The following is a 15,370-nucleotide window of genomic DNA, read 5'->3' on the forward strand; positions in this document are numbered from 1 at the left end:
AAAAGTAAAAAAAGCTGCTCCTATACTCAGCTAGAATTTCTATACTTCTACAGATATTTTAAAAGTCAGCACTTCAGTCTACTTTTGCAGTAGTTGTTTTAAGACATTTTGCTTAATTTTCCCAAGTCTAAAAACAAAATGCAAAGTAAGACATAACATCTTCAGATTGCATACATTAAGAAACTGCCAGCCTCAAAGATGAGCCAGCATCTAGTTCTACCTCTGTAGCTTTAAGGTTATAGAAAATTATAAGCCCTTTGTAAATGAAACATAGAGCCATTAAACAATGAACAAATTAATGTAGCATAACTCCAAACCTAGCCATTAATTGTCAGAGCAGAAGGACTGTCTATTTAAACAAAGAAATAAATCCTATTAGCATAGCAATAATTAAGGAATATTCTAAAAGCCATTTGATTGTGCCATAAACTGAAAGCTATAAAAAAAAAATTAGAACAAGAAAGTAGTAACTTGTGAATAGCTCATCCAAAACTGTAATGCTTTGGGGAAATTCAAGCAGTACTTAGTTGGTTATTAATGTTCGTATTTAGGTATTCAAATTAACTGTCACTGATACCTGCATGCATATGTTATTGATAAGCAACACTGTACAGAAAAGCTTCATTACTTCTGCACAAAGATCCAGTACCACTCACCAGCTCAGTAACGTAAGGTCATTCTAATTACCTTCTCTATACTTTATTCCCCATCTGTGGCCCTCATAATCATGAGGACTCTTTGAAGTGCTGATACAACATTATACTGATTTACTTTGACACATGGTATACGTAATACTAATCATTGGAACTGCATATTAGGTATTTGCTGAGCCTAGCTTTAACATTAATATGCTAGATACTCTGCACATGTGAATACTACCATATAAGTAGCAGTTCCTATTGTTAACTGTGGAGAAAGTTATGAGTATATTCAAAAAAAGAGTCTATATGATGGACTGATGAGTGTCTAGTGATCACAGGCAATTTACTCACACCTTGCAGTGAAGGTGAGGACAGAAAAGCGTTCCAAGTTCTGCAGGCAAAGTCTTTGTACTTTCCTCCTAATGCTCTGCACCATGCAATGCTAAGTCAACTTTTTTTTGTACCTCAACATAATGGACTTAACTATCCATTTGACCCATCCATTAAAAACCCTTCTGCACTAGAGGGTAAAGCTCATGCCACCAGGTCAAGGCTACAAAAATATTCCCGCCTTAGAAGAAGGGGAACAAAAAAAATCACAGTCTGCTCTGCATTCACATGTTGATATGCTTGAGGGAAAGCACTGTCCAATCATCTAGGAAGATCAAAATCCCCATTTAGCATTACTGCTAATGTTTGAGCATTAGAAAAAGACAACTGTACCATAATTCCCGTAACTGCCACTCTAAAACCAAGAGCTTCCATGGGAAGCAGCATTTAAAACATATTTTTTTACTACAGCATTCAGAATTATTATTAAAAAAAGGTGTGATATTCTTATGTTGTAAAGTATACCAGAGGTCTGCCCTGCACAACAGCTTTTCTCCCCCAAACATGGCCCAGAGTGAAGGCCTGGAAAGAGTCTGAGAAAGTAACAAACACATCATCCTTCTCTCAATGCTTTTCCAGCATCCAGACATTATCATTTAGATTCTTTCCTGAGCTAGAAGTGTTTTTTTATGCATTTCTTACCTCTGAATTCTTAAGACAAAGTCTCTTTTATGCTAATCAGTAGGGTAATGGAAGCAGAAATGGATGTTAATTTCACATTTTATAGTTAATACAGTGAATGCAATACAACTCATGTTCCATTCGATTTTGCAGCCAGTAGTGGCTGCTAACTACAGCAATCTGTAAAACAATGTCTTTGAAAAGTTCCTACTAATTTTTCCAGTTTCCATTTCTATCCGGAATATTTTATGCTAAACCAGAATGAGTACATTCATAATAGTAAGTCACTTCTTATATAAAACTATGAAAAGGAGCATTCAAAATATGGATTTATTTTTACATAAGTTTAAATACAAAGACAAGTTCTTTGCGTTTCTGTAGTATCTCCACTAAAACTCTAGTCACTGATCCAAACTTTTCTAAACAGCTACAAAACACTTCTGCAGTCCACCCTTTTTCAAGAATAAAAGCCAAATAAATGATGTTTCAGCCTATTTGACAGGTTCCTCATAATGGAGCACCTCATTTTCCCCTAATTAGTTAAACACTCCCATGCTAGAACTGCTCACCTTTGGTCAAGAGCATGAGATGCGGCACCTTAGAAACCTCAAGCCTGACTCCTTGTCTGCTACGTGATTAGAAGCGCAGTTGTGAAAACCAAAGCTCAAGGCAATCCTATTACAGGGGACATGTATACCTAATGAGGGGGCATCAAGACCAAGTCACATGCAGAAAACCAGTTGTATGGGTAATTAAACATGCATACTCATCAGAAATATCAAATATTGCCTTTCACTTTAGTCAGAATTGCTTACGCAGAGGACTACTTCATTTAGCCAGTGAATTGCTTTCAGTTAAATGAAAAGTGACAGGGACTTACTGAAGAATGAGATACCAAAAAAATTCATCCGCTCTCTAATTCACCCCTTGCCCACTTGAAAGAATTATAGCTTTTCCATATTTCCATAAGGAAATGGGGGGGAAAAGAGAGACAAGTAATGAATGACCTATGAGTCAACAGACCTGATTCAGTCCTCAGCCATCATCTAGTCTAGAAGCATCTAAAGCTGCAAGCCTTTTAAGTTACTGACTGTGTGAAAAGCGTACTATCACTGAACTTTACGAAACACATTACTGGCAAACAGACAAGATGTTATCTCACTTTCTATAGTATTATGTACACGTACACCCACTGCCACATACACATTTTTAAGTGTTGGGCACAGTCACCACTGTTTGGTTTACCTTTATTACAGTTAACTGAGGAAACTCAGAATCCACTAAAAATTTTTGTTTCCCATTAGACTATGAACTCAATTATTCTCCCTAAGAGTGGTAACATTTATTTTCAAACAAGGAAGTCTCTTCTCATAGGCTTGAACACTTACTAGCCCATTAAATTTTGGGCAGTAAATGAGCAACTTTTTGAAGGAAACGATACCAGTGACTAAAATAATCAAGGTATACATTAAAATAGTAAAACAGAAGAGAATAAGACAGAAAAGATATTACTACAATTCTTATATTTAGGCCAACTGATCTTCTAAGAGTATCTTTTATGCTTTCATTTTCTTTGATCTGCCAACACCAGCTTCTTGTTTGTTCTTCCAGTTTAATGTGTTCAGTGCTAGCTGAAGAGCTTTTAGCTATGACCCGCATTTATGAAAGTTACCCTTAAAAGCATGGCTTCCAGACTATCATAATCATTTTGATTTTGATTCCATGCTAACAATGCTTCTTATATGCAAAAAAAAAAGAAAAAAAAAAAGAAAAAAAAAAAAGAAAAAAAAGAAACTGAAAAAACCCCAAACCCACACACATTGTGCTCCTGCCCCACGGCTCATCTGGTTGAATAGTATGACAGGCTCTTTTTCAAATACTACTGTACAAAATTCTCATCTGTATGAATTAGATAATATTATTTCACTTACAGATGAAAAATAATTAAAAGAGATGCCTCCGAAATGACTTAATTTACCATAATTTACTAAGTCCTCATATAAATATGGTAACATTTGCTTTGTGGGCATGAATTTTGGCACTGTGGGCCCACCTGTAACATGGGGCTTTTGGCTTGGGCAAGCCTATGAACAGAGAATGACCGGGGAAGACAGAGCAAAATGGCCTTCAGTAGCAACAGCAAAGCCACAGGTTACCCAGCTTCCTGTGAGAGAAAAAATTAAAACGGACAGGCAAGCACATCCATATCAACACCCTGATGTTCATAAATGTGAGCTCTTCATACCTGAAACATCAATCTGCATGATTTCTTATCAAATCTGTACTGTTAGAAAAAAAAGCTAAATCCCACACAAATCTTTTCCGTTCACATTCAAGATAAGCTAACAAAGCGGAGAATTTTTAGCACATTTCTACCATAACTAGAGAGGGAAAAGAATAGATCAGAATTAACCAGCAGGTGCATAGACAAAAAAAGAGTAATAGCTACCACTGGAAAGACCAGAACAGCCAGGACTACAGAACCACGGCAGTTTAACACTGCTGGCAGCACCAAGCTGCTCTCACTGCCCCACCTCAGAAGGGCAGAGAAAGAAAACAAAAGGTAACAAACTCAAGTGGTAAAGGGCAGGGAGCTCGCTCACCAACTACCACCACAGGAAAAACAGGCTCAGCGTAAAAAAGGTGAGGTTACCACCTACTGCTAACAGTCTAGAGCCAGGAGAACTAAACGGGTAATCTTCCTCACGCCCGCCCTTTCCTACCTCGTCATGCAGCACGGCGCAGCCCTCCAGGAGCACACTGCTCCACACGGATCCTCACGTGCGGCAGTTCCCCCAGCGGCCCTTTCCCTCGGGACTGCTCCTGCGGGACTCTCTGTGGATGCACTCCCTCTGGGCCCCACCGGCTGCTGCACTGCGGGCTCCTTCGCAGCCGCACATGGCGACTGCGGGACGCTCCGCGCCTCCGCTGGCCGCACGGACTGTTGCTTCGCGCCCCGTGCACCCCCAGCCCTCCTCCTACGCTGCCCGCGTGCCCGCAGGGCCGTTTCTCTTCCAGCTGCTGTGGAGCAACGCTTTGCTCTTCCTTCTGTCTGCTCCCCCAGAGCGCACGCGGTCTCGATCACGGCTCAGCTCTAGCGGGCGCGAGCCCCCTTGGAGCAGCACGAGCCGGCTCTGCTCTGGGCTGCACTGGGATGTGCTCACAGAGGCCAACTTGCAGCCCCAAAGCTTCGCTCTGAAAGGCCAGTGCAAGAACATAGAAGGTATGAAGACAGAAAATAGAGTTCACTTGATTAATCCCGTAACATAATAATAGTAAATGGCATTTCTTAAAGTTTGATGCTCCTTACGTGTTTTGCATTTGCCTTTATAGGGAAAACAGTGAGTCCATTCAAATATTTTAAGTTCTCTCTCATGCAGACAGGGTTTGGATCTATGAATGTTAAACACTGTTCCCACTGATCAGCTTCTCCTCCCCAACTCAGCCACTCATTTCTATTACCTATATTAAAAACAAAAGCACAGCACTCTGCAAAAGAACAATTTTTCTACGTAGCCCACAGTGTCAACAGGAAGTAAAAGATAACAGGTTGCAACGATTAAGAAATGCATTTGCATTTACATAAATATTTATATGGACCCTTGCAGATCTTGCTTGCTATCAAGTACAACAGGCCACTGGCAATAATTAAAAAAATCAATAAAACCTAACCCCTACAAAACAAAAACAAAAAAAAAAAAAAGGAAAAAGCCTTTTAAAAAATTATGTGGGTAATGATAAGTTTATAGAGCTGTCTCCTAAAACACTTAATTGCATAACTGCTCATGATTTTAGTGTTGAAAAAAATGAAGAGCTAAAAGCAGAGTTGATAAGTTGATTTAAGAATACTCAGTGAAACACTGTAAAATGTTTAGTCACAGTGTTTTTCCTTGTCTTCCTGTAGTACTACTTGTGGAAAGGGAAGATTACTACAACCATTTTTGTAACTCACACGTAGACGTGAAAAGAGGAAAAAGGAAAAGAGACAGACTTAAATGAAGAACAAATTGCCAAGAACAGTTCTCTCAGCACAGTTTTGTATCAGCACTGATTGTTACAGACCCCTCCAAACACCACAGGGCTTACTCTGTGATCTTGCCCAGACATTGCCCCAAGCTATGATGTCCTGAAGCTATGAACACCACCACATATAATCACACATCACCACTCATTGTGAGGCTGCCTGTCTCCCTCCAACAGACCTTCCTCAGTGGCTGCTGACAACTGAAGCCAAGCTAGAAATCAACGAAAAAGATGTAAATCCTCAGTAATCTCTAGTCATCTCTAGATGATAAGCACAGCAGCTGGCATGTCTTTACTATTATATCCTACTCTGCAACATACATACTTAAAATACATTTAGAGAATATGAGTCTTCATTCACATAGTAATTTTACATTTTGTTGTTTTGCAGGACAACTGTTGAAAGCCAGTGAGAGAAAGAGAACCCAAAACAATGAAGACATCATTAAAATGACTGTTAATAACAGTGTTTAATGCTATTTTCAATCCTTGACTGTAAAAAAATCATGCAATAATCTTAGAAATGCTTAGCATTTATCACTTTAGTACCCTGTTTTAGCCTTACGCAATACCGGCACTTGTTTTGGTTGTAATGTAATATTTTTTTTTTTTCCTCAGGTTTCCTGTTACTAAAATATAGTAAAACTCCAGGTATATTAATGCTTCTTCTTTCACTTCTAATTGACTGTAATAACTTAGAAATCATTTCATAAACGCAATCACGACATTCAATGAAAGACTAAACAAAACAGAAACCTTTACTCAGTCTTAATAATTTATCTTTCATAGAAGGAAAATAGATTTAAAAACTATCAGATGCACTGAGATGTAACTATTGCATACTATTTCAGAATCAGCCATAGTTGGCAGTTGTATTGCATTTCTAGAATACATTTAGATTAAACAGCACCAAGACTTTTACTACAAAAACAAAGATAAACAGTTGACAAAAAAACTTACTGTTACTTGGTTGCTGTAGAATCTATGCTCTCAATGAAAGCTTCAAGTTAGTGTTCGAAGTTATTGTCTGTTAAGAAGTCAAAACAACATAAACGTTAACAAAATATAGAATAAGCTTTGAACTGCAACAGCTAATAAGGATCTTTTCATATAACAAATAATAAATATACCCACAATAATATCTAAGGTTTGATTTCTCCCCCATGAATTCAGAATCAAAATACAGGGCAAGAACAAATTATGTCTTACTAGAGATGCTGTCACAGAATGAGTTAAGAAATGCCATCTTAGGACCACAGGATAAAAAAAATGGGGATGCAGACCAATAAAAACCTAAAACGAAAAACAATCTAAAAACCCGAAAATGAAAACCAAGCCCTAACTCACTCCAGTACTCCAGCAACGGACACAAGTTTTAATAGAGATACACTCTCATTACTAGCAATTCTAATAAAACAAAGATTTCGATCAGATAGAGATATATGCTGAACATATATATTTCTTATTAAACATTGAAACCAAGTTGATGGGAGTACATTATCAGTTACTGCATTATCTTTGATCAGATAAAGATTTGACCCTACTGCCAATACTGATTTTTTTCATTTTCAAACATAACACAAACAGCACAAAACCTCACTGACAGCAAGGTATTCTGATTTTGACATGAAAAGTGGAAGGCAAACCCAAACAAAGAACATTTCATATTGTGTCCTTATCTTACAAGAAATCCTACTTGTATTTCCCCTTCCTTACAGAGAAATATCAGCTTCTATTAACTGAAACAGTAAACATGGATTTTATTAACATTAATTAAGTCAGGCCTTCAATGTTCATGAAAGTACTTAAGCCCACATCTAAATACTTCTTCCTTTCCTAATTGTTAAGTATTTTGACTGTAAATATATTTCCCGCCGCGCCCCCCCCCCCCCTTCCCCCCCACTACAGAAAAAAATGGTAGCCATCACAAATGTTGGTTGGCAAGCTGAGCATATCTATGACCAAGCTATATTGAAGGGAAAATACTCTATATACTTCATTGTCTGAACTATATTCCATAAATTTTATTGATATTTCTGTATAAAGAATAAAGATTGTAATCAGTTTGCTTTGCTCCTAGATAAAAGTCAAAGTACAATATAACAAGAAAAAGCATTTGAGATGTCTGTGGGATGTTTAGATACAGGGCTGGAATTGGCTTATGGAGGTTGCTCCAGAAGTAATGACTCCTATTTATTGCCATTGAAAATACAAAGAATACAAGAAACTATTTGACAGAGCAAATTTGCAGCTATAAAACACTGTATTTCAACATAGTCACCATCATTAGCTGAGCATTTTCTCCAGCAATGAACAGGAGCCTGCATACTGTGTGCATCTTAACTTGCACTAGCAAAGGTGATCCACATCACTACTGCTGAAATGCACCACCTGCCACTTCCCCATGCTCACATCCACTGTTCAGGCTCCATGAACATTCCACAAGTGGAAATAAATGTCAGTGGGTTCCATTTTTTCCCCACATGGAAGAATTCAGTGACACACTTCTGCTTCACATGCACTTCAGTGTCAGATGTCATTCTGTCAGACTGCCCTTCTGCTGCCATCTGTCACACAGCAACAACATCTAATGGAACATTGGCAGGAAGCTTTGACCTCTACTGTCATATCAATATCTACCTTTGATGTTGAGGGCCATCATTATAAAATAAAAGGCATTACTTCTGGAGCAGCCCTTGCATATATAAAACCTGAGTTTACAGTGCGCACATCTTATACTGCAACAGATCTGTGTATTTTCTCTATAACTCATTAGCAACCATATGAATTAAAACCTAATGGTAAAGTTCACACACAATTGCTTTTAATCTCTGACAAATCAAATTAAGTTAGCCTGAAAGAAACAAACACAGAAACTCAAAGAAATCACAACTATTTGTTTTCAATTTCCACAATCCACACCATACCAAATAATTGCTTTTCACAATTAATCACAATGGAATGTGTGCAAGAATAGGGAAAAATTGAAGGAAGGTCTGCTGAATTTGAAGGAAAGTGTTGGAGATCAGGTGACCAAAGCAGCTAACCATCACTACACCTAATTATTAGACAGCCAAATTTATTCTTTTTGAACATCTGAATCACAATGTTTTTCATACACAGAGTTATTTAAAATGGAAAGTGCAGCTTAATACCGTCAACTGGTGGAAATGGCACAATTAGCTCTTATTTATTTGGCACACAAAGCAAAACTGATCACACTACCCTACACATTTGTACAAAAAAAAAAAAAAAAAAAAAAAGGCAAACACAAAGAAACAACAAGAAAAATCCAACCTTGATGTAGTGTCTATTGTCACTGAAATGGTCTATTTCAGGGACAGAAACTAACAGAAGGAAAGAACTTGAAAAACTGAACTCATCCATGAGATCTGGACAGACTAATATGGGAAACTGCCTCAGATCTCTTAACTGGCTCTTGACCAAGAAGGAAAACAGGACAGCTGCAGATGAAAGAGGGATCTTCAGCCTGAGTATATCAAGAATATTTCCTGACCTCTTACATTTTATGAGCTTTTCCAACTAGCTGTGGTATCTTATAATAAATGTCATTTTATCTTAACATGATTTAATTTCCCCTCATAATCACATTCATAACAAGGGCAGCCTCCAGTGCAGCAGCAAATCTGCAGACTGTGTCAAGTAAGCACTCTAAGAATTGTTCTACCTATCAAGCACACCTTCAGCTTGGCTCAAACACAGCAGTGCTGCACGCAGCCATTCCAGCTTCATGTGCCAGACAGAGAGCTGGCAGCAGATAAATCATAGCAGTAGCAAGTGACTGCCAGCAACTTGTTGCTAGGAAGGGCTGACAGGGCTTAAGGTGCACACATCAGCTAACCACGGAATAATCAACTCCGTTCCTTATGCTCACTGCTAGCAGGAGCTTACAGGAGGTATCTTACTGATGTGACAGTCAAAAACTATCAAGATTTTTACCAGTTCGTGAAGAGGTGGGTATAAAAATGTATGAAATCTTGCAGAATGAACATGAACATGTTCAAGTTAATTCTAAGTTAGGAATCAATAGTTCATAAAGTCACTTAAACTTCTGAGTTAACAGATTTGGGAGAGCCACTTCGTAACAACTGTGAGAACGCATTTAAGAACAAAGGCAGACAAAAAAATGACACCTTGAGGAATTATTTAAGGATGACCAAGAACCAAAACAAAGTAAAAACAAAAAGCCACAGTGAGTCAATAAAAGTTTTTCAGAAGTCAACTGTAATGGAGCAAATCACAAAGAAGCAGTTTTACTACCCACAAGCAATTTAGCACATCTGCATAAGCAAAGGTAATAGCCCACTGAAAAGAAAACTTCACCCTGCTTTTGGCTCAATACAGACTCTCATGCTTCATTCATATTTTAGAGCTACTCATTTAGTTCTGAAGCAAAGAGGAACTACTCCCTTGGTTTGAAAAAGAAAAAAGGGAAATAGAACTTTTGATAAATTTCTTCAAGTAAAATAGCTAATACCTTGTGCTACAAACCTATGAAGCTGAACTTAAGACAACAGTTCTGAAAACAACTAATCGCTCTTTTGAGTAAGACAATGGAAATAACAGAGTACCTCATTCAGTTTTAATTCACAAAAGCTGGGACACAGGGACAGATAGCAACTAAAGGGACTGGGCAAAGATCTGTTGAACATTTTCAGTTATGCATGTATCAGTGTGGAGAAACAACAGAAACAAGGAAACCAAAAACACAACTTTTGAAGCCAAATATCTAGAAGAGGGCCTGGACTGTAAAAACATGCTTTGTACAACACAGAGCACTACAGAGAAATGCATGTCCTGAAGGTTACAGGCTCCCAAGTCACACTAGCACAGAAATCTCAACACAAAGCTGCACCTAAGAAAACCTATGCTTCAGAGGCAAAGCTTATATTACTGCATACCCATTACACTGGCAAGACAGATATACTGTCTTTGCATAATACAATCATACTGCATTATGCTGCAGTAGATAATCAAAGATCAAGTAGTCAGGCACCAACTCAGATATCCACACCACCTTCCACTGAGTGGTGCCAACATAACCTTACCCTGTCTTGGGTTGGGATCTTTTGGTTGGTTTGGGAGGTGTGCTTTTTTGGTTTTTGTTGTTTCTTTTAAAAAACCTGATACATTAGTATCCCAAACTCCAATGCACCAACGAACACAGCACTAATAGCAGCACATACCTTCCCCCATACACACCTTCTTATCTCTTTCTTAAGTTGCCTCTGTTTTGAAGAATATGACCTACAGTTGGGATCAGACCCATTTTTTTCCACAACTTCACATTTCCATCAGTATTTTTTCCCTAGTGGGAAAGAGTTCTTAGAAAATACAAAGATTTTAGGGATAGTAAATGAAAAGAACTTGTTTGGTCCTAAAGTAGGCAGCCATTACAGTGCAATCAACATGCTTAAAAAAGAAAAAAGAACACTAACCTAAAAAAGCTTTAAAGTACCAATGATTAAATAAATATTTTTGAAAAAAAGAATTCTTACTGTATAGGTCAGAGAACTATAACATGCCATTTAAAATAAGGTTACAAGCAGCAGCATTACAGTTAGCAATAATTAGCAGGAAATGGGAGTGAGAAGAAACAAGATCACCTTTTAAGAGCATCAAAAAAGAATATACAAAGAAATTTCTCTTTCACTTCTCATGCACCTGACATTTCCTATGCCTTTGGAAAGTTTATTTAAAAAAAGAAACAAAGCAAGCTTTCATAAACTGATGGAGTAATTGGAGTGATCCTACTTTCTGTGACTGCCAGTTGTTTTTAGTAACTTCTAAAATCATAGATTAAATATCAGTTCACAGTTAGGTCTAAGTTTCCTCACTGAAGTTGCCTTTTAAAAAATCCTATTTGCAGTTAGCTTTCCAAGTTACATTTTCCCATGCATTTCCCATATTTCAATTTCCCTCCCAAGAGAGAAATATTGGTTGGTCAAGTGGTTTTCACCAAATGTAAGCAGCAGTTTACTCTGCAGCTTCTACACAGGTACCTGCAGCTCATGCCCATATGGTGAGGGGGACAAGCAAGTCACAGAAGGACATATTTGTTTTAGCAAGTACAACTGATTTGCTTGTAATTAAGGAAAAACAAACAAAAACCTCTATAAGGGAGCTGGCAAAGTACTTAGTTCTTACCTTAACAAAGTCTACTTGAGGGATACATGAAGAAAACAGAATGAAATAGATGAATGAGACAAGATATGGGAGAACAGGACTAGAAAAGAACTGATGAAGAGAGAACTAAAAGGAAAGTTGGAAACAAAAACAAATGGTTCAAGGAAGAAAACATCAGAAAACATCAGAAATGTGCAAAAACTTAAGGAAAAAAACACAAAACACGGGAGAATAAATTCAGTAGCCAAATAGACAAGGGCTTAGATTAGAATTTGGCTAGAAAAGACAACAGTAACAAGTAGCTGTGTAACACAGTAGAAGAATAAAAGAGTATACCATGAGTAGTACCTGAAGAAACTATCATTTGCAGCAAGATCCCTTATGCATCCCTTGACTGCTTTGGTTGAGAGTACATCACACTAGGAGAAGGGAAGTCTGTGCCTCAGAATCCCCATAACATGGGAAGGTCTCCTGAAGCTTTTTTCATTCGTAGCTACTTCACTAAGTAGGAATACTGCACAGAGTAGCTCTGCTCAAGTTACAGGAGCACAGCCTTCAGCTTCTGTCACTGACACAGCAGCATATCTGCCTCTAGTAGCCCATATTAGTCATTATTTAGCTCTTCCTAACAGCTTACTGGGACTGATTAGCAAAAAGTTACTATAATATGGAATAAATTATCGTAGCAGCATTTAATTCTATCTTCCCCATTCCCGACTCCCCTTCATTGTCATGCCCAGTATTTTATTTCAAGTTACTCACTATAATAATAAGTATTTTCTCATGGAAAGTTTACAACTGCTTTCAAGCAGGCAGCCATATCCCCCTAAGCCTTCACCAGCAGGTCCAGTTACACCCTCAGCCTTCCCAGCTGAGCTCAGTCAATCCCAACAAGTATCACCTGCTTGCTCTCATTCTCACTTTTCTTTCCTTCACTCCTCTATTCCTGCTCATTTCATCAAATTTTTCTCTTCGTATGTTACATAGCAGATTAGAGCCCCAATCTTCACTGGAGTGCAATCGCACCAGAATTATAATAATAAATGTTATGTGCTATCTCATTTCTGCAGTTATTTAACATAATTATTACCAGAGCAATACCATTATATGTCTATCTCCAGATGTTTTTTTTCTGAGAAAATTAGAACAATAATGTGAAGCACGGCTTACCATTAAACAAAGTGAAAATATATTGTCAGGAAAGAATTACTATAATAACAGGGACAGTTACAGCATAGCTTGTCACATACACTAAAAAGATTATCCCTTTTACTTCAGATGTAGGAAAGCTGTGACTGCAGACAATTACTGGAATTATAAACAAAGTAGAAGAACCCTGATGTAAAAAAAAAAATTTGTTCAGCAACCTGAACAGCTACACATAACAGAAGGTTTGATTACACATACCTGTACACATGTAATGCTTCAAAGAAAAAACATTTGTTCATGTAAATCTACTACACTCTCATAAATTAAAGGAGGTAACTGACTTTTGTTAATATTTCCCCAAGACAAAAATGCAACATTAGAATCCTATTAAGTTTTAAATACACTTTATAAATGTTAGGAAAAGAAATGGAATAGAAAGAATGCTGAGGCTTTTCTTCCCAGCTCCTCACATATGCAGTTATATCCAGGTTTTGTTTTGTTTTTTAAGTACCCAGAAAAACTGACTTCCTACTTTTTCCCTCACTGTGAGCTCAAAAACAAAATGAAAATTTCCTATAAATTGCTTGGGTTCAGAATCTATTTAAACTTTAATCTAGTTGCCCCATTGATTAAACACACTATGTAAAGGTTTGGGTGTTTTTGTCTTTGTAGGTGAAGAGGGCAGATATGCATAAAACACATACCAAAAGAATTTAAACACAGAAATATTTTTTTTATTACAAAAAGAATGAGGAAAACATAACTCTCAATATCTGTGGATACAGAATGTTTACATCTACAATATGACTGACACAATAGAGTTGGCCACTGGTAGAGCTCTTCCTTCATTTTGTGACCAGCTTTTTAACATGTACACACTGACACTGATATACTACTAGACATAGCAATTTCAAATTGATTATCATATACCCTACACTTATTTCTTTGACCACATTTACTTGCTTAACTGCATTACACATTTCCCAGTAAATTAATCTTACCCAACTTGATAATACTGCATTACATTAAAAAAACTCAACTTGCATTGTTCTTCAAAGCCAATTTCATTTTTAAAAATTCCTCAGTCCATACTTTTCAAAGTAGCTTTTGCAAGCATTTTTTAAGTCAGTTCAGTAAGTTTCCACTTATGATTGAATAGGTTTCAATATTTAATCTTTTTTACTCTGACCTTCAGTAATGAAGAAGGATCAGTTCAGTAGCATTTATTCTGTTGCAGATCTGGAGTGTTTCCTAAGATTTTTCCAGTTTCTATTTTCTAATCCAAAACGCTTATTTCTGAAGCTCTAAATTTGTACAAACTGAAAGTATTTACCTTTGAAATATAAACACCTCTAGCAAAACAGTTAAGATGTTTACATACAGTTCAATACATCTATGAAAAATAGGACATGTAATATTGTTAATGGCTTAATGATTATTGATCACAAGTAACATAACTACCTATCTATCAGGAAAACTTCTCTTTACAGTGAATCTCAATGCCAAAAGCAGAGGCCTGCAGACTATTACCTTCCACTGAACTGTTGATACAGAGATTTCTGAGACTGAGAGTTGGCATAGTTATCTACTATATTAATAGCCTCTGTGCATTTGTATTTGGATCCAAAATGAAATAATACTACTTACTGAGGGCTCTGCTAACATAGAAAATGAAGAATCAGTTTCAGAGATGTGCTGTTACCATACAGAAATTATTCTGATTGTACTCTTTTACACTTTTTTCCTCCTAAATTAATGTAAAAACAATTCTGCATTTAAGAAATTGTAAGTTGTTTTTGCATTAAAGAGACTGAAAAAAAAGAAAAAATTGCAAACTATAAACACGTGATAAATACAAGAACAATTTGTGAAGTGAATTTAGAAAATTTTGAGATAATGTATGATTTTAGTAAACAAAATGATGTTAGAAAACTAGTAATATCTGAACTTCAGGAATGTACGCTCCAATTTTTACCCTTCTTAAATGATCTGAAATAATACCATATGCTTTGGAGAGATGTTACAGGTGGAAAAATTATAGCGGTGAAAAAGGGAAAAGAAACAAACAAGAAAGAAATGCTCACCTGTATCCAAAGATCTAAGTTTGCAGGAAAAACTCCCAAGAAGAAGAATCTCCAGAAAAAAAAACCTACCCCAGTGGTAGTCAGCCCTTAAATGGGGGGGTCTAGGAGAAGTGTGGCCAGGGTCCACCCCTTCCAGCCACACAGCTGAATTGCCTTCACCTGTGCTCTTATGGCTGGCTCAGTGCTTACCTCAGGTGATCAATCAGTGGTTCAGGCTGTGACTCAACAGTTCCCATATACTACCCATATGCAAATTGAAACTGCCTTGACAGTTATTTATGCTTTTTTGCAAAATGTCTTTTTTTGAAACTCAGA

The 15,370-nt window shown here is 37.2% G+C and overlaps 1 long non-coding RNA gene across 1 annotated transcript in view; it reads right to left on the reverse strand.

The window, feature by feature from the left end:
* LOC122179577 overlaps positions 1-15,128 on the reverse strand; it is a 38,015-nt gene extending 22,887 nt beyond the window's left edge. The window contains exons 1-2 of the long non-coding RNA XR_006178754.1: positions 15,056-15,128; positions 6,636-6,702 (exon numbers count right to left, since the gene is read on the reverse strand). This is a non-coding gene — a long non-coding RNA (uncharacterized LOC122179577). The remainder of the gene's footprint in view (positions 1-6,635; positions 6,703-15,055) is intronic.
* Positions 15,129-15,370: the final 242 nt, after the last annotated feature.

Source organism: Lagopus leucura, unplaced genomic scaffold (genome assembly GCF_019238085.1).
Source record: "Lagopus leucura isolate 7727_CA_CO unplaced genomic scaffold, USGS_WTPT01 Super-Scaffold_100004, whole genome shotgun sequence".
NCBI classification, from domain to species: domain Eukaryota; kingdom Metazoa; phylum Chordata; class Aves; order Galliformes; family Phasianidae; genus Lagopus; species Lagopus leucura.